This window comes from Bufo gargarizans, chromosome 2 (genome assembly GCF_014858855.1).
Source record: "Bufo gargarizans isolate SCDJY-AF-19 chromosome 2, ASM1485885v1, whole genome shotgun sequence".
Lineage (NCBI taxonomy): Eukaryota > Metazoa > Chordata > Amphibia > Anura > Bufonidae > Bufo > Bufo gargarizans.
In genome coordinates, this window is record NC_058081.1 from 285,302,518 (window position 1) to 285,326,093 (window position 23,576).

The 23,576-nt window shown below is 38.9% G+C and overlaps 1 protein-coding gene across 1 annotated transcript in view; it reads left to right on the forward strand.

Annotated features, from left to right (window-relative positions):
* The window catches only part of PDZRN4 (PDZ domain containing ring finger 4), a 190,059-nt gene that overhangs the window by 104,219 nt on the left and 62,264 nt on the right, over positions 1-23,576 (forward strand). The window lies entirely within an intron of this gene.

A 23,576-nucleotide genomic window follows, 5' to 3' on the forward strand; every position in this document is an offset into this window, starting at 1 on the left:
TGTTCCAATTCTGATACTGCCACAAAAATGTAAGCCTTATCTGCCTGTGCAACTTAGCAGAGGTGTAGTGACCATCTGTCTACTTCAGACCCCCTTATGCAGTAGGGTTCACTGAACTGTGATTTTAGAAACACCTGTTGATCAGCTCTTACACACCTTCATATCTGACATTCACTTCTCACATCAATGCCACATGGTGCTCAGCAGTTTCATATCCACTCACAATACAATTTCACCACAGTAGCACGTGAGCACTTCCGCAAAATGTGCAGTTTGAGAAATACAGTCACTCTGTTATTAATCATCCCTTTTTGCAACTCTGACAAATCACCTCTTTCACCTATGACAGCAACAAGAGATGTGTATGCAGACAGCCCATTGCATACCTTATATACCCACCAAGCCAGCTCACAACATGTGACAACCTTCCTGAGCTACATGCTGCCAACATCGAAAGTAGGAAGTGGTCATAATAATTTGACTTGACTGTTTATTAATACAGACGTGCTTGCTCAAGGTGTGGAATATCAAGGTTGGGTAAGCAGAGTTGAAATGCATAGATTTCACTGATTAATCAAATGAAAAGCAAACACCACTTATTGGGAATGAAAGTTCATACTAATCCTCATTCCTGAAAATTGGACTGTGTAAGGGCTTGTTCACACGACCATATGGCTTTTTCAGTGTTTTGCCGTTTTTCCGTTTTTTGTTTCAGTAGTGTTTCCGGTTCCATTCCGTTTTTCCGTATGGCATATACAGTATACAGTAATTACATAGAAAAAATTGGGCTGGGCATAACATTTTCAATAGATGGTTCCACAAAAATGGAACAGATACGGAAGACATACAGAGTACATTCCGTATGTGTTCCTTTTCTTTTTTGGACCCATTGACTTGAATGGAGCAGCGGAATTTGATTTGTGGGCAATAATAGGAAATTTTCTATCTTTGAATGGAACGGAAATGCGGAAACTGAATGCATACGGAGTACATTCCATTTTTTTGCTGAACCATTGAAATGAATAGTTCCGTATAAGGACCGCATATGGTACATAAAAAACGGCCTGTATATGGAACGCAAAAAAATGTTTGTGTGAATGAGCCCTAAATGTGTAATCCATCACCCAATTGTAACAGCAGTGTCTTTGATGTAGTTCACTCTTAGTGATGAGCGGCATAATATTAGCCATAAATTCGCAAATTCTAGAATTGGTTAGAAAATAGTTAGCAGCAACTTTCATGACTGTGAGGATGAACTCCTGATAGAGTGCTCTAATATATTTGCGATTGCGCAAATTGGCACTAGTTTTGGGCGTGAATATTCAAATCGCGAATTTTAATCGTGAATATCTCCACTTCGAGAATTTGCGAACATCTAGAATATAGTGCTATATATTTGTATTCTCGAATATTCTACTTTTTTTATTTCATTAGTAACCTCCCTTCTTGCTTTTGGGCCAATGATAAGGCTGCAATGTCTTTGTCTGAGCTTAGCAACATCCCTAGCAACCAATAGGAAAGTTGCCTACCCCTTACTATATAAGAACATCCCCAGTAGCCATTTTCTGTAGTTTTATGGCGTTCTGAGAGAGAAAGCAGTGTCATTGCTGTGCTCTGTGCTTTGCTGTGTCATTAGATAGTTAGTTAGTTAGTTAGTTAGCTTATATATACAATACAGATAGTTAGTGGGAGATAGTCAGTGTAGGTTAGATCATGATATAGTGTCGCTGATAGGTTCCAGTGCAGGGTGCTAGTCCATACATACATGCTACAGACTGCTGTAATGTCACAAGTTCAAAACAATAACTAGTGCACCAAACAGTAATATGTAGTCAGACCTGCTAAAATGTGAAGTTGCACGTATTGCGCAAAAATATGTGCATCATTAATTGCCGATTTGGGCAATTGCGAATATATTGGAGCACTCTATCTGCATATAAAGCTATTGTAATGTTCTGCCATGCCAACCATTTTCCCCAGTCTCAGGAAACTTCTAGCAGCTTGAAAAATGTAGCAACAGTTTCCCTTGCTGTATTGCGCACGCAATACGCGCATATTACATTGCCGATTTTCGCAATCAAGAAAATAATCGCGAATTCTCGAATACGCAAATATATGACGAGGATTCGGCCAAATATTCATGAAATATCGTAAATTCGAATATTGCCTCTGCCGCTCATCACTAATGATGTGCATATTTTTGGCGCAATACATGTAACTTCATATTTTATCAGGTCTGAGTAGATATTACTGATTGGTGCACTAAGATGTTGTGACATCACAGCACTATGTATGTAGCATGTATGTAACACATATGTGTGCACAGTAATTCCTATCACACTACCTAACACTAGAGATGGCCGTGCCGTTTGACTGGCGGTCGTTTCGCGGCAAACTTTGCTCGTTCGCTATTTGTGGAACAGGCGAACATATAGCGATATTCGCGCCCACCATATTCTTTTACATTGTAAAGAACTTTGACCCATGACACATCCATCAGGTGGTACAGGACAGCCAATTGAGACGTTTCAGCACATGGACATACCCCCTACCTTATAAATAAACCTGATCCAGGTGCCATTTTATATTCAGTTTTTTGCCAGTGTATGGAGCAGGGACAGACTGTTAGGGACACAAAACGCTAGCTAATAGGGCCACAAAAGTCCTTTTCAGGACTGTTATAGGTGTGCTATCGATAGGTGTGACATACTGAGGGGTGTAATATACTTATAATATACTTTCTAACATAGAAAGTATATCATAGTGCATTTGTATTGTGCAGCAGTTGTGTGCGGTTCTGCTGCGATACTGCAGCTATACAGAGTGCCAAACGCTATTGGAACAAATAATTTCTACTGGTGTCATTTACCAGTTGCCCCCCCAAAAAACTGATTGAGGTAGGGGTGTTATATACCAATAATATACTTTCTATATAGTGCATTTAGGTACTGCAACACAGACTTTTCTGCAGCACAGAAACCGCATGAGGTCCACGTCACGCTATTCCAGCGCGGACCTACTTCCTCCGTTACATCCCGTTCACTTCAGAAAAAATCTTGTATTCTGCATTAACAGCTGCACTGATGGAAAAAAATCTTGTATTTGGCGTTAAGCGCTGCACTGATATGCGCTAAAATCTTTTGTGAATTATTCCGGTGAAAATTAAAATTTCCACCTCCTCCATTAACTTCCTCATCTATTCTTTAACATCGGACACACTAACTTTACACCCCCCAGCTATATATCTAAGTGGTTCCTACACCACCTAGGAGCAAATAAAGGTAAATGATACTGGCAGCCTGTTAAAGGGAACTACTGCATGATACCACAATACATTTGATATTACATTTAGCAAGAGTTTAAAGTGCCCACATATAGCACATAGTAGGACACTGCATCAAGATGAATCAGGCGTGGATCAGCAGGATTTCAACACACCAATTCCTGATGCATCAGACTAGATCATCCATGGTGCCACACTAACATTTTGACAAAAGAGACAGTTTTCTTCTGGCTATCTGCCTTAGCTACTATTATGATGCTGTTACCCGCCTGATGCCAAACATCTAATGCCAAGTGCCCTTCTTTTACCCACCATCTTCAGCGAGTACTAGTATTGCCACCCACCTCCACACTTTGTCACCTTGCCACTCTGTGGCCTACTGATGCTGCCATGTCCACACTATGTCACCTTGCCACTCTGTGGCCTCTTGATGCTGCTGCCAACTCCAGACTTTGTCATTTGGCCACTGTGTGGTCTCCTCATGCTGCCTCCACCTCACCACTCTGTCATAGGGACACTCTGCGGACTTTGCATGCTGTTCACACCCTCCCCACTTCATCACTGGGCCACTATTTTGGCTTTCGGCCTGGCTGACATCATCATTTATTTGACCTTTCTTCTGATCTGTCAGAAGGAAGGAAAAATGAGACGCACAACAGATCCTGTCTGTGTAGCAGCTGTAAGGCCTGTATGGTCCCATCAGAATTGGCTTATGATTTGGTAGACAGGAGTGGGTGCAAAACACAGAAGACATGCAAATATTCCATTCACGTGTCATCTCTGTTTTAGATCCACTCCTGTTTTTATTGGCATTAGCAATACTGAGCAAATGCTGACCGGGTGAAGGCATATGCTCCAATGACATGATCCATTTTTTGTGGGTTATTGTTCTTACAGATCAGTGGAAGGGCAAATTAATCAGTGAAGTCAACACAAACTTACTTCTGACATCCTCTCCACTCTGTCAGGGGGGCTCTACTTGTATAATCCTGTATTAGAACAGGTTCTGTAGACATCTATGTGGAATCAGCTGACAAGGGTGTGAAAGAAGTGCACTTCTTCTTTACACTAACATTAACCTATAAGGCAGAGTTCATACCTGAGTAGCGACCAACAATGAGAAGAAGACAAAGCTTCAAAATTGCTTGGAGCCCGGAAGAGTTGCGAATTTAATCACGATTCAAACCAACCAGGGCCCAGTCCCTTCGTCAGGGGTTCCAAATCATCATGGAATGGAAGGCATCCCTATTATATTTAATACATTTTATAATAAAAATTTCCTAACACAGGAGGAGGAGAACATCCTGTGGTGCACCTAGATGGACATGGTCTTCGAATCCCCACACAGAAATCAAAAAAATGAACCTCGGCTCCCAAAAGCAGCTCCTGCGAAGATCATGGAGCATTCCGATCATCCGTCATCTATTCGCCCCACTTTATTTTGGAAGTGTGTAGAACCCGTGTGGGACCCCCACACTGAAGATTGATCATGGAGACACCAAATTTTATAATATATATGGAATACATTTCATAATAAAATGTTTAATAAATGTAATAATAACATAAAAAATTTTTCTTAGGAGAGAATCGGCCAGTCTTCTGTTTCTTAACTGCTCCATGTCATCAACCGAGAAATCGAATCCTAGCTGTCCCCTCGCCAATTGGAGATAGGAACCATGATCACCGATAATGGGAAGAACATTCTGTCTGTGCTATTTCAGGAAGTGCTGACCCATGCACCCTGCATGGCGCACCTCTTTAATCTGGTTGTCACCTGGTTCCCGAAGTCTTCCACCCAACTGCAAGACGTCTTGAAAACGTCAAGGAAACTGTGCATACACTTCAGCCACTCTTACTGTGCAAAACACGTCCACCTTGATCTGCAAAGGTGAATGGTATTAGCCTACATCACCTCATATGCAACGTTTTCACACGGAACTCCACGCTCCACACGTTGGACCAACTGTAAGAGCAGAGGAAACTCATGACCAGTTTCTTGATGATGCAGATGGATAGGACTACTCTCTGGTGTAACTTTGACATTACTCACCCCCTTTGAGGATGCCACTTTATTTGTCAGTTGCCAGTACTATGGGATGCATGATGCCATTACACTCTGTCACATCCTAAATGGAATGCTGATAACTCTAATTGGCAAAGGGATGGAAGACATAGGGCCTAAATCTGATGACCACCTGAGCCCTTTGGTGGTTGAACTGACACAGGAGAAGGATGATGACGAAGAGGAGGACATAAACATCCTGGAATTCTATACAGAACTAGGTGGTTTATCTGCCCAAGTGACATGAGATTAGCAGGAGGAGCTATCAATGACAAATATGATGCAGATGACCGCAGCAGACTGTGGTAGTATGCAGTGGAGATGGAGACAGGGGGTCTCTCTGAGTCCCTTGCGCAAATAGCCAGATACATGCAGAGTTGCTTGCTTAGTGATAGCAGAATTGTCACCATTTGGCAGAGAGATGACTACTGGCTCTCCACAATGTTAGACCCTCACTACCAGACCAAAATGCAGGCCTTTTTTTTTACAGCTTCTGAGAGATTTGAAAAACTCAGCAACAGCTCCAGCAACTTAAGTCTTGAGTTTCTGATGAGCACTTTTCTTCACCGGCCTGCTGAGGAAACCACCCAGCCATTTTTTTCGGTATTTTCACTAGTTTTTGTGAGCCAAATCCAGGAGCCAAGCCTACTATTGGATTAGGTATAATGAATAGATCTACACCTATTCTGTGGGTTTGACCTGCACCTGCTTTTGGTTGACAATAAATGATGAGAATAACTGACCAAATAACTGAAGTGTGAACTGAGTCTAATAATGATGCACAGTCATTCAACAACTAACATTCAGAGCATGTGTTTGCACTGCCACAACATGGATTAAAATAAATTTTTTCCCCACTACCTTATTGGTGCTGCCTCTATGTCCTTATATTGTTCTACTAAAGAGTTATTGGGACACAGCTCCTGAATGTGTGCACAGGGTTAGCTAGGAATGTTTGTGGCCTGCACAATGATGTGCACGTCCATATGCACTACTCACAAAAGTTAAGGATATTTGGTTTTGAGGTGAAATTTATGGAAAACTTAAAAAGTTCACCCTACAATTCTATTATATCATGAAAGTAGGGCATTTAAGTAGAAGCATGCAATGGTGATTTCCTCATCGCAAACAAATTATTGAAACAAAAGTCAAGAACAGTGGTGGGTATACCCCTACAAAAAAATGTCAAAAACTTTTCATGTGGCCTTAAGCATCAATTACAGCTTGACAATGATATCTCATGCTGTTTACAAATCGACCTATTGTCTGCTGAGGCATGGCATACCACTTTTCTTTAAGGGCGGCCCTCCGGTCATTGAGTTTCTGGGGTACAGAGTTACGAGCCTTTACACAGCGACTCAGCTGATCCCATAGATTTCAATTGGATTCAGGTCTGGAGAAGGTGCAGGCCACTCCATTTGAGGTACCCCAGCAGCTTTTCCCTAATAATGCGACCTCAATGAGCTGGTGCATTGTCGTTTATGAAGATGAAATTAGGCCTGTGATGTTCATGCAGAGATACAATGACTAGATTAATGATGTTATTCAAGTAGTATGGGCTTGTCACTTTACCATTTACAAAGTGTAGGGCAGTTCTGTATTGACTAAACACACCTGCCCACACTGTAACACCACCAGTACCAAAAGCACGTCTGGTGACAACAATGTCTGATGCATTTCATTCTCCTTGACGTCTCCAACATTGTTGGCGGCCATCATTTCTGTTCAGCAATTGACTTTCACCAGTGAACAGCACTGAGGCCCACTGGTCCCTTGTCCAGCATAGATTCTCCCTGGCCCATGTAAGACGATGCCGTCTGTGCCTGGTGGTGTGGCCCAAGCAGACCATGCTGTTGTAAACAGTTTCAAATAGTCTGACGTGACACTAGTGTTCCTCTCACCTCCCTTAAATGTGCCTGGAGTTGTGTGGTAGTCATCATCCGGTACTGCAGGGCATTCTTCACAATGAAGCAGTCATCAATGTGAGATTTGGGCAAAGGATGTCGACTTCTATGTCTTTCTGTGACTCTTCCAGTCTCTCTGTATCTCTGTTGAAGCATGCTGATGACATTCTTTGGCACTCTAAGCTCAGTGGCCACTTCCATCTAAGAACATCCTGCTAGAAGCCTCGCAAAGGTGAGGTACTGTTCATCAATTGTTAGGTGTCATCTTGGTCTCATGATGTCAAAATGTGAAAACCGTGATAAGGAAGACTGTTTAAATACCAATTCTAATTAAACCAGGAAATTTATTGGGCGATTCATGGATCAAACACCTGTTGTGAATTTTGCCATTAAGCTCCTTATTAGAGAACTGCAAGTTGTTCAAAAAGTACTGAAACACTGAATAATTGGGATTGTGCATTCAAACGTTTAGAGAGGGTCACATTAAGTTCACCTATAAAGGTTATAGTGCATTTTAGGCTCATTCTGAAATTTCACCCACAAGCTAAATATCCGTAATTTTTTGTTATAAGAGTATGTAACCTCCCTGTCATTCTGAAGCACCGTCACTGTTTCATCACCACAAAGGACTAGCTATGAATGTTGTTGCACTGCACAGTGATGTGCGCCAAGATACATTCTCCCTGAAGTTTACCTACAACCCAGGACAGACCTGATTTTATGCGCTTTGTGATAAATTTGTAAAGCGACCAAATCCAATTTTTGAAAACTTCTCTCATCTCTAATAACAATATAAAACTATACAGGTGAAATTAGAAAAATTAGAATATCGTGCAAAGTTCATTTACTTCAGTAATGCAACTTCAAAGGTAAAACTAATATATGAGATAGACTCATTACATGTAAACCAAATTTCAAGCCTTTATTTGTTATAATTTGGACGATTATGGCTTACAGCTTATGAAAACCCCAAAGTCACAATCTCAGTTACCCTTTGCTCAGGGGGTATGGATTAATTAGCTGACTAGAGTGTGACACTTTGAGCCTAGAATATTGAACCTTTTGACAATATTCTAATTTTAAGTTGCATTGCTGAAATCAATGAACTTTTGCACGATATTCTAATTTTTCGAGTTTCACCTGTATACAGTAATTGTAGAAGCCCTTAAGTCTGGGTTACCGCATGTTCATCTCTCTGTTCATCAGATTTTCCTGTGTAAACAGAGATCTGCAGCCCAGAAACAATGAAACGGAATGAGTGATTGCAGCAGTGATTGCTCATCCCCATACACCGGAGGTGATTAACCCCTTTAGGACACAGCCTTAGTTCACCTTAAGGACCAGGCCATTTATTTGCAAATCTGACCAGTGTCACTTTAAGTGGGGATAACTTTAAAACGCTTTTACTTATCCAGGCCTTTCTAAGATTGTTTTTTCGTTACATATTGTACTTCATGACACTGGTAAAATGAAGTAACAAAAAAATTATAATTATTAAAAAATACAAAATTGACCAAAAGTTTGTAAAAAATTGCAAGTTTCCAAGTTTCAATTTCTCTACTTCTAGAATACATAGTAATACCTCCAAAAATAGTTATTACTTTACATCTCCCATATGTTTACTTCATGTTTAGATCATTTTGGGAATGATATTTTATTTTTTGGGGACAAGGCTTAGAAGTTTGGACGCAATTCTTGGAATTTTTCTAAAATTTTCTAAACCCCAATTTTTAGGGACCAGTTCAGGTCTGAAGTCACTTTCTGAGGCTTACATAATAGAAACTACACCCCTCAAGGTATTCAAAACTGATTTTACAAACGTCGTTAACCCTTTAGGTGTTCCACAAGAGTAAATGGCAAATGGAGATAAAATTTCAGAATTCGATTTTTTTGCAAATTTTCCATTTTAATCCATTTTTTTTCCGGTAACAAAGCAAGAGTTAACAGCCAAACAAAATGCTATATTTATTGCCCTGATTCTGTAGTTTGCAGAAATACCCCATATGTGGCCGTAAACTACTGTACGGGCACACAGTAGGGCGTAGAGCGAAAGGAGCGCCGTATGGTTTTGGAAGGCAGATTTTGCTGGACTGGTTTATTTACACCATGTCCAATTTGAAGCCCCCTGATGCACCCCTAGAGTAGAAACTCCATAAAAGTGACTCCATCTAAGAAACTACACCCCTCAAGGTATTCAAAACTGATTTTACAAACTTTGTTAACCCTTTAGGTGTTGCACAAGAGTTATTGGCAAATGGGGATGAAATTTGAGAATTTCAATTTTTGGGCAAATTTTCCATTTTAATAAATTTTTTCCTGTAACAAAGCAAGGGTTAGCAGCCAAACAAAATGCTTTATTTATTGCCCCGATTCTGTAGTTTGCAGAAACACCCCATATGTGGCCGTAAACTACTGTTTTTTTAACCCTTGCTTGTATGGTCATAAAGCAGTTTATGACCACATATGGGGTGTTTCTGTAAACTGCAGTATGAGGGTAATAAATATTAAGTTTGTTTGTTATTGAAAATAAAAAATGATTAAAATGGAAAAGGAAAACTTGCCAAATAATTGCTTTTTTGGCACCATTTTAATTTCTTATTTTTTACTGTGTTCATCTGAGGGGTTAGGGTGGTATTTTTATACTGCAGATTCTTACGGACGCGGCAATACCTAATGTCAACTTTTTTAAATTTTATTTATGTTTTACACTATATTATCTTTTTATTTAAAAAAAAAATAACATTTTAGTATCTTCAGTCTAAGAGTCAGTTTTCTATTAGTTTTTAGCCGATTGTCTTAGGCAGGAGCTTATTTTTTGCAGGATGAGTGGACGGTTTTATTGGCACTATTTTGGGGGGCATATGATTTTTTGATCGCTTGCTATTACAATTTTTGTGATGTAAGGAGACCAAAAAATACCTTTTTTTTTACCTTGTTGGTTGGGGGATATTTTTATAGAGAAGATACTTAAGGACGCGGCAATACCTAATATGTCTACTTTTTTATTTATTTTAGATTTACAAAATAATATTTTTGAATTTTTTTTGTTTTGTTTTAGTGTCTCAAGTCTGAGAAACAGTTTTTTATCTGATATAAATTTAGTACTCCATGGAAATGTGGTACACCCTGAAGCAACCAATAATGCAGAGGCCCAGATGATCGGGGCATGTGTCACACTGAGTAGTGGTGTCCTTTCGTATCCCCCTCCTGTGACACACTCTGCACCTTTTTTGGGTCCATGCCTGGAAATTGTTGGCCAGTGACGATCTGGGCACCTCCAGTTCCCGCGGTACTCCGGCCTGCTCTTTCCCGGTCAGAAAAGATCAGGTCCTTGAGGTCTGCTTCATAGAACTGAAAGAATGTCCCTGTGTTGCCAGCGCTCCGGGACAGCACAAAAGAGTTGTACAAGGCAACCTGCACCAAGTAGACCGCAACTTTTTTGTACCATGCCCAGGTTTTGCGCATGGCGTTATATGGCTTAAGGACTTGATCAGATAGATCAACTCCTCCCATATACCATTTGTACTCGACGATACAATTGGACTTGAGGACTGTTGCCGCGGTACCTTGCACAGGGACAGGGGTGATGCCGTTACCATGAATTGTGGACAGTACAAGGATATCCCTATTGTCCATATATCTGACCAGCAGATGGTAAGGGCACGGGTCTCACCCCTGGGGATAGGTACCTGGAGGGGGTGGGCAGGGAGGCCATGTTGATTTTTCCACACGGTCGCACAAGCAGATGTTTATCTGGCGGCGAGGGACTGGAACAAGGGTCCCTAGTATGTCGGTCACCTTGCTCCGCCTGGCGGCGTCTCCGCCGCCTTGGGGGCTCATCATCATCGCTAGATGATGAAGATGACGCAGATGACAACAGGAAAGTGGAGTCATTCTAGTCCTCTCTGGGACTTTTGGACTCAGAGGCAAGCTAAGTGTATGCCTCCTCGGCCGAGAACATCCGGCAGGCCATAGGGGAGTGTGTGTGTGTGTGTGTGCGTGTGTGTGTGCGTGTGTGTGCGTGTTAAACTTTATTTAGTGTGCGTGTGTGTGGGGGCACGGGCGTTCGTGAACTCACCCTAAACCTAACAGACAAAAAAAGACTAACTAAATTCAAATAAAAATTCTAAATCGCTGCTCAACCATCTGAAGTTGATCAGCGGTGGTGTGTGTGATGCGCTAACAGTGGTCGGATGCTAAGAGTGCCGGCCACAGTCAGCGTACGCACAAAAAAAAAGAAGGCACTGGGTTCCGTTCACCACCCGCTGGGCGGACAACATGCCGTACCGGTACGTCATGTGGCCGGAAGGGGCTAAGGTATGTAAATGCAACTCTCACCACTGCTTTCAATCATGCAAATATGAGGAATATGCAATTTGTTTCTCATAATTGCCTGCTTAGTTGGCCTACGCAAAAGATTTTTATGAGAAGGTTTTTGGTTGAAGGGGGAAGGGAGAGTAGGTAATGTTTGGTTGTTTCATATGATCTTTCAGTTAAACCATACATATCAGATGTATGTTTGCCAAACCCAATTTTCAGCAGGACTGGTTAATGGTCCAATTTTTCTGGGTACCTTCCAAATGTCTCCAAAGAAACATTTTGGCAAAGATAAGGAGCAGTCAGTTGGATTTTTACTGACAGATCTATTTATTCTTCAAGAAATAAACTCCTGCCAGAGGAGTTTGGCAACAACTTCTTTCTTCTCTACCTACTGAGAACTAAGCTTGCTTAGCTGAACCGATCAGCATGTGTGTGAGAGGATCAAGTGTTCGATCAACAGTTATTTTATATGTAAGGCTGACTTTAGCCTCTGAATAGTGTTGCTGTTCCCCAGATCTTCTGAAAAAATCCTGAAATATCAGATGGAATACATTGGATTTCTTTCTTGTCTAATGAGAGGAATTGCTCCATTCTGGAAATCTGATGAAGTATTTAGATTTTCAAAGAGGCAACTTGGTTGGTAATTTAGTGCAAGTCACTAGAAACATTCAACTTCACCATCAGTATGAATGATTTTTCAGAAGAACAGACAATACCGCTTTACATAATTTAATTGGTTTCCAGCTGATCTATAGTGTTTTGTTGGGTAATAAAATCAAGGGGAAACATAAAGTCTCTTCATGTTCATTAGATCATATGCCATAAAATATTTTGGATAGTATAGTTTCTCTGTCCTCTTCAAGGATACCAAACATATTTCATTCCTGCATATGAAAGCTGCCATTCGTTATAATAGCTCCTGAAAATATGACAACAGCTACTCTTTCTAATATGGCGTACCCCAGGCAGAAACAATTTAAGGAAGCCTTGACCTGTCTACTCCAGAGCCTATGGTTTGTTTTCTTGAATGGATTGAAAATAGTAAATCACTCATGAAGTAGACAATTTATTGATGCATATCCCTTGATTCTTGAAGAGGGTCAGGAGTACCAGGTCACTCGCTTTCTCTTTCAATATCAGTAGATGGACTTATTGAATTTAGGATGAGCTAATTTGCATATAATTGCTTTCTAGAGAATTGTTTGTGAACTATTTTGGTCTTCTTGTTGGCTTGAATAAGCTATAATCTAGAAAGGAATTGTTTGACATTGTGGATGATGGATGCACATGACCATATTTACCAACTTACCAAGCTAAACATGATATCTAAAAGTCATTCTGGTTTGGTAGTGGTGGGAAGAAAATAAAAATGTAATTACCATCACAGGCTGTCTTCCTTCTGTATTAACATATTGTATTGAATTCAATCAAAACAGTGTCCTTCTACTGTAAGCATAATTTACTCATTGTTATATTATGGTAGACTTTTTAAATTGCCTTACATGTATTATATACTCTGTTGAAATAAAATTGCATAAAGGCTGTTCACTAGCCAACTTACTTTGATGTTTATTACAATGTGACTGAGATTCAAATTCATGTCTTCTCATTCCAAAAACATGTATGAGCTATGAAATCACATTTTGAAATATCAGTATATAGAGTAGGAATCTTTTATACATAGATAAAGCTGCATTCACATTGCATATTAGCCCCGTGCTGGGCTTTCCGTCAGGAGCACCTGAAAATGGAATTCAGATGTATACCACAATGGGTACGTTGACATAGGGCTCTTTCACACTTGCGTTGTCCGGATCCGTCGTGTACTCCATTTGCCAGAATTACACGCCGGATCTGGAAAAACGCAAGTGAACTGAAAGCATTTAAAGACGGATCAGTCTTCAAAATGCGTTCAGTGTTACTATGGCAGCCCAGGACGCTATTAAAGTCCTGGTTGCCATAGTAGTAGTGGGGAGCGGGGAAGCAGTATACTTACCTCCCGTGCGGCTCCCGGGGGGCTCCAGAATGACGTCAGAGCGCCCCATGTGCATGGATGACGTGATCCATGCGATCACGTCATCCATGCGCGTGGGGCGCCCTGACGTCACTCTGAAGCGCCCCGGGAGCCGCATGGACGGTAAGTATACTGCTTCCCCGCTCCCCACTACACCATTCAGAAAAAGCTAAACGTAGGATCCGGTAATGCGCCAAAACGACGTTTAGCTTAAGGCTGGATCCGGATTAATGCCTTTCAATGGGCATTAATTCCGGATCCGGCCTTGCGGCAAGTGTTCAGGATTTTTGGCCGGAGCAAAAAGCACAGCATGCTGCGGTATTTTCTCCGGCCAAAAAACGTTCCGGTCCTGAACTGAAGACATCTTGATGCATCCTGAACGGATTTCTCTCCATTCAGAATGCATGGGTATAATCCTGATCAGGATTCTTCCGGCATAGAGCCCCAACGACGGAACTCTATGCCGGAAAAGAACAACACAAGTGTGAAAGAGCCCTTAAATAGGTTAAATAGAGTTCAAAGGATTCATCTTTGGACTTCATTTGACCTGTTTTCCATTCCGTTCTGGCATTATTGCCAGACAGAATACTATGGTAGACTGTGTAGTCTGTGCTACTTTTTCTGCCAAAAATGCTAGGAATGGAAAACAGATCACAATTCAAAGATTAATCTTTGAACTTCCTTTAAACCATTAAATACAATTTTTGGAAGTATATTTTTGATGGAAAGTAATCTTAATCTTTGAACTTCCTTTAAACAATTAAATACAATTCTGGAAAGTGCTGTGGAGGGTTAAATCACTATATGATTGCAGTTTAAGGTGGACAAAATGTTCTAGGAGTTTTGATGCAAACAAGAGTAAAGACATGGGCCAACAGCTGTATAAAGAAGACAAGTCAAGGGAAGGCTTCTTGATAATGTATGTGATGGTGGCACCAGTGGTTTGTCATAGGTTTAAGAGATAAGTTCAGGCTTCGATAAGTATAGTGTTAAGGTACATGTGGTAAAGTTTGATTTGTAAAGTAGGATAGAAAGCAGTGAGAAGTTGTATATAGGGGTTGCAAGTAGAGATGAGTAAATTTATTTTATAGAATCAAAATTCATCCTGTATACTTGCAAAAATTCACATTGAGTAGAATCAGAATCCTAGGTGATTCAATTTGGGAGACTTTTTTTGGAGAGAGAGAGACAGATAGACTTTTGTTGACAATTGTAAATCTTTTGATTTGGAACCAAACCGAATCACAAGACTGCTTCAGACAAATCATACCCAAATCAAATTTTAGGACATTAGCTCATCTTTAGTAACAAGGACAATTGGTTGAATCTTTCTCTTATAGCAGCTTTTATTTTGATTAGATATGGCCGTGCGCATGAGGACAAAGGTGCAAAATTCTTATTACATATAACAGCAGGATTTTCCAAATGCCCAAGTAAAGTTGTATGTTGCATATCCACTGCTGCATATCGTTTCGGTAGTGTTCATACAGTAACTACCTGTGGTAAGTTACTGCCATAAAGCAAAGATTTGTTTCTTCATTATGATTCCCTGTGGCCCTGGCCTTTTAAAGCAGCTGTAACGCCAGTTTCAAATCCAGGCAAATACACTAGTAAATTCTATTAAAATCATTGATTTTTAAGAATGATTTATACACCTATCTCTTTTCTTGTCTTGTCTGTCAGAGAAACTGAAAGGTGTGTTGGTTTTTCTATTTTGATTCATTTTGATTGACTGATTATTTTCAGAACTTCAAAATTCCTAGAAAACCCTAATTTAGTATAGTTATTCACATAGTTATTCATAAAATAAACCTGCTCGATACCAATTGATATCCAATCATAAGTACATTAGATGAATGTCGACTGAAACTGTTGACCATCTAATTTGTATGGTGTTCCAATTCACTCTACTCTTAAGATGCCTAGGGAATGAAGAGTTGGGCATGTTGAATGTAAACAGATCCCGTATTTTGCTTTTGATAAAGTGTACGGGGTGGTCGAGAGGAATAGCTCTTGGCCGAATCCAATCACTGACATCTTTCTAAAATGGCCAGATTTTGTCTGATTAATGTAGTTCAAACAAAAAGAATATGATGATTTATCCTCAGGAAAGGTCACAAATATCAGATTGGTGGAGGTCCGACTCCTGATTCCCCTGTAAGTCAGCTATTTGAAGAGGCTGTAGTTTCTTTCTAGGCCAGTGACATCATGCTCATCAGTCACATGGCCTATGTGCAGCTCACTCATAAAGTGAATAGACCTGGGCTGCAATACAGCCACTATTAATAACTCTTCAAACAGTTGACCAGTGGTAGGTAAGGTGTCGAACACCCACCAATCAGATATTAATTGCCAATCCTGAGGATATGTCATCAATATTCTACTCCCAGAAAATCCCTTTAATGCTAAAGATTTCAAATAATAATTCTTGACGTACAAGAAGACTGCAGCGAGGCTAGACATACATTGTGTTATGCCTTTTCAAATTTATGAATTTTATCTACACTGGGGCACATTTATTAAGGCCAGCATTTTAGACAGTCTTAATAAGGCCCTTCACTGGCGGTGGATCCGCCAGAGTTATGTAGGGGTGCCGGTCTCTGCATTACTTTGGCGTATCCACTGACGCTTCTAAATATAAGACAGATTCCTAGCTGTCTTACATTTTGACCATTTTCTACGCCTAAATCAGGCATAGAAAATTATAAATGATACGGTCTGTCCCCTTCCCCAGCCATTTTTTTAGACCTGGCATGAGCGGGGAAAAGTCGCATATTACCGCGTAAAGGACCTTTGCGCTGTAATCTGTTTCAGCAATACGCCTAATATAGGCATACTTCTGTTTAATAAATTACCCCCTAAGTTGTTTGTGTCCCTAATTTCTATCTGAACTATTCATTTGCAAGGAACTTACATTGTGCAAGCAGTAACAAGTGCACCGTTCTAATTAGCCTAGTACTGAAAGGTGCTTCAAAACATGTTCGTTTTAAGAGCTTTTTTGAAAGCCCCTTTCATATTTTAAGCAGAGTTCCATTTATTGTAAATTAACAAAGCTTTACAAATCCTTTTCTCAAAAAGTGCACAACTGCACATCTATTTCCAGAATGCTTTCTAACTAAAAGTCAAAACATTTCTGTTCCTCTCCTACAGCATATGGGAAAAATATCTTTCTTTTATGAATACACTGTATACCATGTAGTTAAAGGAACAGTTCCTGACCACATTTGGCATGCTTGCATTTAGCAGTCCGTTGTAGTTTGTTTTTATGTGCATTCAAAGTTATTACAATTTTTATTATAATCATTGTAATCGAGAGAAGATATGAGCTAAATTTAAATAACGGTGCTGCTTTCAAGTAAATGAGAATTAAATGCAATACCAGACCAAGCCACATGAGTGGCACTGTGTAAAAAAAATAAAAGAAAAACTTCTTTCTTCTAATCGTTTATAGCCTTGTCATTTCTGCTTGTCTTTGAGCTGAATTCTCACAGTCTTCCCTTTCTATATGCTTACTGAGTTCCTTTACTGAGCTGGCAACCCTGGGAACGGTAGTCTCAGTATCAGGCACTGTACAGTTATTTAATATAGAGAAACCTAACTCATTTTGAATGCAATGTAACACTTGGCTTGGCTAAACTGTTTTCAAGACGATTGTCAGTATTCTGAATACAGTTTGGGATATTCAGAATCCAATGAAGATAAAAAAAAAAATGAAAAAAAAAAAAATATTCGCGATCAAAACCACAGATGTCATCCAGTGGGGCTAATCCATGGCTTTTCCACCGAAATTCACACAAATAATGAACGTGCTTTTAAAATCTGTCAAGTTCATTATTCGTTTTCTTCCACTGTATATAGAAAGAGTATAAAATATTCCATTTGCATTAGCTGCAAAAAGTTCTGTATTTTGTCAGGATTTAGATGTGAAGTTCACATACTTAAAGGGGTTGTGTGGTTTCCGATACTAATGACCTATCCTCAAGATAGGTTATTAATATTAGATCGGAGGGGTTTCAACTCCGATCAGCTGTTTTAAGAGAATGCAGTGCTTGAACAGCTTGGAGTGTAACTACAATTGCTCTTTCCCATTCAAGTGAATGGGTTGGAAGATCTGTAATTGTACATGCTAGCTGCTTCAATGTCCTTGGTTAGCAGAAGCACTGCATTCTCTTCAAGCAGCTGATCGCAACGGGTGCTGGGAGACGGACCCTGCCAATCTGAAATTGATGACCTATCCTGGTGATAGATCATCAATATCAGAAACTGGACATCCCCTTCAATTCCTGGCAGAATTCTGAACATTCATGTATGGTCATATGCTGTATAGAGCCCTTTCACACTTTTGCACAAATGCTCCTTCCCAATAATTGTCTTGTGTACAGATGCGTATATTTCTTGAAATTTGTTTTGGGTCCAATTCACACAAATCCGTCATCAGATTTGATTTGGGTCTGAATGAGTTAGACAGGAATTGAAAGTTTTCCAATTGTCCTAAATAAATTGTTTATGGTAATCTGAGGTCTCCTAGGACTATATCCAACCCTTTTAAACTCTTTAACGCTAGGACAGCAGCATTAGTAATATCAAAGTGACAAGGACATACATGTCTATGGGTAAGCGGATGGTAGAAGTTGAAATCAAACAGCCTGTTTAAAAACTCTGCACTGTTGGATTAGTTTAGCAGATCCTAGTTTAGTATAAACAAGGATCTGTTGCCCAGAAAGATTGATTCCCTATAGTGACCAGTGATTGCTGCAGCGATAACTTATGGCCATACAGAGGAGATGATTGCTGCATGTAAATGCAGCTCTCACCTCTTGTGATGAGCAGGCGATTAACAAAAATGTATGGTTTGCTCCCGTATAAAGGGGCCTTAAGTCTGGTTTAGTGATGAGAGAATTTCTTGAAATTCGATTTATAGAGAAATTGCAATCCCCTGATTCTGATTAGTGTGATAGCTCATCAATACTTTCATCCTGGAAAACCCTTTTAATTGCTACTTATATTCTCTCCTCTAAGGCTTTTTAGTACCTCTTCTCTACTCTGAAATTAACTGTAACAAGACCTAGTTTTTTTGGGATACTAGCTGGCCTTGAGGAGAGCGCCTTAATCAGTGTGAGGAGGCTTATTGGCCATACATGCTCCTCTGGAATTCTGGGAAGAAAGGAATGCAATCGAGCTCTCAGCGAGCTCTGCATCATTTCAAATGTAGAGAACATTATGTATGAATGAGCTGAAAATCATTGTTTTGTAGTAGAACATGGTTGTCATAGGAAGAGGTATATAATTAGCTGTCACCAGTATAGAGGTACTAAAAGACAGATATGCTGATAGGTTGTCCAATAGTGGCTGCATATAGAGGAAAAAAGAGGAGAGAACAAAGGACTAAGCCAATAGACAATCAAAGGGTAGGGGAAGAGAAGAAGAAATAGACCTACTGAATGACAGACTGAATAAGCAGTCAGGTACTGTCTGCATGAAACCATGAACAGCAGTGTCCCTAAGGCCATAACATGTAGTAAGAAATTTTTTCTTCTCTGGAAAAGTGCAAAAGTGCAATTAATGCTATTTCAGTGGTGGGAAGTGTGATTTATGTACTGCTGACCTTTACTACTAACTAGCTATGTTTTTTTGAGCATCTCCTAGTGTCATAACTGCTTGTATCATACAAAATGTTCAAGACAGACCTGTTTAAAGGGCAAAATGGCAAATGCATTACTAGTAAAATAAAGAGATTCATATGGGCAGCAGTTTGAGAGAGTTCATATAGCGTACATAATTGTATTAATGGCATACATTTTTTTTATACAATTGTCATAGCCTACATAAGGTCTGTCCAGATATAATGTTTAATGACATCTTTGACTTATTGATCTAGGTGGCAATGAAATACTTGTAGAGTTACAATGCCATATTTGTGGTTTAGCAATCAAAATGGTATAAATGCATGATAGTTTTACCAATATATTGGACAGACAGTTCACTAACTCTGATCATTTTAGAAAGTGTTTAATGGTTTAAATTTTTATGGTTGATTTGAGACTGCTTAGACAAAGGTTACAGTCTTGGTTCGTGCTCTTGACTCTACTGTTTCATTAGTGAAATCACATCTAGCATAAAATTTATGAATGTGATAAATGTATAATATACATACTGAAAACTTTTTGTATTCTGAAAATCTAGTGCTATTAACAGAACACAATCTTATACTCATGGCTAAAGGTACCATTAGACTGAGGCAATGATCAGTATGATTGAGCGACAAACGAATCATTTCTTGGTGTAGTGAATGTTTCAACAGCGATCCCTTTAGATGCGCTAATTATCGTTCACAAAAATCATAATTTCAATTGATATTCCATCATTTGTAAAGACAGTTGCATTTGTACAAAGTGAAATTTGAGTGGTGTGCAGTGAATGATTCCCATTTACACATATGAAATCATTAACGTCCAACAATCATTTTCTGCCCACACTAACGATTGAACCAACGAGAAATGTACCAACTGTTGGTTGTCGCTCTATCGTTTATTGCTTTTACACTGCTCAATGATCTCGCAGTTTTGCGTGATTTAATGATAATTTGCACAATAATTGGCTCATGTAAAGGTACCTTAAGCTGATTCCCTTTTCAACTAAACCAATTGAGCTATCAGGAAGCTGTGGGCACTGAGAAAAGAAAAAACACAACTGTCTCAGCGATCTTACTGCCCCAATTTTTCCAGTCTATCTTTGGATGAACTAAGTTAAAGAGGACCTTTTACCTCTCCTGACAGGCCTGTTTTAATAGCTTCATGCATTCCCCATCTAAAAATAATTCTGGAACATCTATTCATATAACTCTATATAGTGCCATTCCTTCATTATTTCTACTAAAATGTATTGCTATTATTTGAATTGCTATCAGTTTGCAGTAAGGGTACAGAGGTGTGTTAACCAGTTGAGGGGGGGGGGGGGGGAGGGTCCCTGCACAGTCTGACTCTATCCAATCAGTGCTGCCATTTTCAAACTATGCAGGTACACCACCCCCCCCCCAACTTGTTGCCACCTCTCTGTACCCTTACTGCAGACTGCTAGCAATTCATCCATAACTTCTAGTAGAAATAATAAATGAATGGCATAACATAAAGCCATAAGTATAGATGTTCCAATTGTTATTACATGGTGAATGTATGAAGCTACTAAAACAGGCATGTCAAGAGTGGTTAAAGGGTGGTTCCTCTTTAAATAAGTAAATCAGTAACTTACTTTATTGCTCACTATAGGTAGAATATAAATGATCCTATATACTTTGCCCATCAGCCCAATATTTTCCTTTTTTTTTTATAGCTCTTAGCTTCAAGTAAAAGATTGTTCTGACCCATCATTAAGAAAACATACCCTATAAGGGTGTCTGAGAATATGTTGTTTACTTGTGGACACAATGGATAAAAGTCTATTAACTATAATGATAGGCTTATTGTCTAGAAAGTGTAGAGCATTCTTGTAACTACTGAATTTGCCATTAGGACACATTTCTTTATTGAGTTAATTGGCTGGTTAGCCAGTTAAGATGTAAAAAAAAAAAATCTCATCTAATATCCAGAGTTTTCGTTATCTAGTGTTTTTGTTGATTAATACAGCATTTCTATGAACATGAAGTAGACAAAAATGTGTTGTAATCCAGCTATATCACTACTAGTGTTGAGCTCGAATATTCGAATAGCGAATATTAATTGCGAATATCGCAACTTTGTAAATTCGCAAATATTACGAATATAGTGCTATATATTCGAATACTCGTCATTTTTTAACATCTGAAAACATGATTACTCCCTGCTTTTTTCTTGTGGGTCAATAAGTCATTGGCCCACAAGCAACTTAAACAGGGAGGAATCATGTTTTGATAGGGAAAATAAAATGGCCAATATAAAAAAAAAAAACATATAGCAATATAATTAATATATTCGTTATTTAGAATTTTCGCATTATTTTTTCCTATCTGTACAGTTGTTCGCATATTCCTCCCCGACAAGCGTCCCCGTCACCATGGGAACGCCTGTGGGTTAGAAAATACCATCGGCTCTGAGTTTTCCCTGAGATTGTGAAAACTCAGATCCGATTGTATATTCTATCCCACAGGCGTTTCCATGGTGACGGGGATGCTTGTCGGGGAGCAGTATGCCAAAGTGGAATAACAGTATACATTGGGGGGAAAAAATGACAAATATTCTAAATAACAAATATATTCGCTATATTGCTATAACTTCGTCTTTTAAAATATAAAAAATTTCTTAAAAAATGAAGTTATAGCAATATAGTGAATATTCGTAAAATACACATATAGACTGCAATTTAGCTAATATAGTGCTATAGTATTTTTTTTTTATAGTGTAATTTTTTTCCAAAACGGAAGTTCAGAAGAGGCAAAAAAAATTGACAAAAAAAAAGATTAAAGCACTATATTAGCTAAAGTACAATGTATATGTGTATTTTAGGAATATTCTCTATATTGCTATAACTTTGTTTTTTAGAATATTCGTAATATTCTAAAAAACAAAGTTATAGCAATATAGAGAATATTCCTAAAATACACATATTAGCCTAACCATAGCCATAGGAAAGATGCCTTATACAGTTAAAAAAAAATTGCAATACGCAAATAATTAAAACGCATATTATTTGCGATAAATAGAATAATGATGAATATTCTATTTTGACTAATATAAGAAGAATATTCAATCGAATATTTGTGAAATATTGCAAAATCAAATATGGCACCTCCCGCTCATCACTAGTCACTACTTTTGTTTGAATAGAAATTTTTTTTGCTTTTGATCCCAGGACCATTGGCATGGACAGGGTCCAGACTGGGACCAAAAAGCAGCACTGGCACACAAACTACACCATCCCACATACAAGATTTGCTGGTTTTGATACTGGAGTGTTTCATTGTGTGCAATCCATGTGTTAACGTTAACTATTCTTACCCCCCCCCCCCAAAAAAAAATAAAAAAAAATCTGTATATGTACACTGAGCAGGGGCAAAGAAAGTTTACTTGAGCAGGTACAAAAGCTGCCTTCTCCTATGCCTCATTCATTGTTCAATAAATGCAAAGTCCCCCTTTGTGCAGCTTGGTGAAGAGTGCTGTAGACATAGTCCATCCTTCTCCTTTACTTTTAATAAGACGTCTATTGTGAATACATCATTCACATAAGTAGAAAATGTTAAACGGGCAGCAATGTATCAAAACCCAGATCAGAACCAAAAATAATACAAATTTAGGACCAGGCCTAATTAAATCAGACCCTCAAGCCTCTAAATAATCATAAACCATGTGTCATAAGAACAAATATTCCAAAAGTAAAGATTATCAGTCTGGCCTCCGCACAGATATCATTGTATAGTTTAATGACTATACATTTTCTGTGGGCTTTACATTTATTTTACTGTAAGAAATGTGTTCAGTTCTGCTAATTTCTCAGATCACTAAGGAATGCACTTTAAGAGTGCACCTATAAGGGTGGGGTGTTACAACTGTTCTAAATATATTTTAGGTTGAGGAATTAGATGTCATTTTTGCAACCTATATAGCCCAAGGCTTTAAGAGTAAGATCTACCACAATGTTTCCTGTACTTCAATATGGAAAGCTTATAAGAATGTTTATATCTTTAATTTCTCTTTAACTCTCTTGATCTGAAAAGCAATTCTTCTCTGTTAGAGTCTAATTTTCTAAAATTAAGTTTTGTCTATATATAGAAATCCATGTTTCACTTTTGATGTCCATGTTATCCACAAATGTTTGCTGCTCCAGTCAAGGTAAAAAAAAATTGCAAATTTAGAGAGCATTTTCTGTATTTTACTTGTCAATAAGATTGGGGGAATCACAGATTCATCGAAATGTTGCCATGTTGTATTTTAAGTGAAAGTCAATAAAGGAATGACTGGGATCTGCATAATAAATTATATTGTTGTATATAATAAGATCAGCATTTTTGAACTGTACAGTACT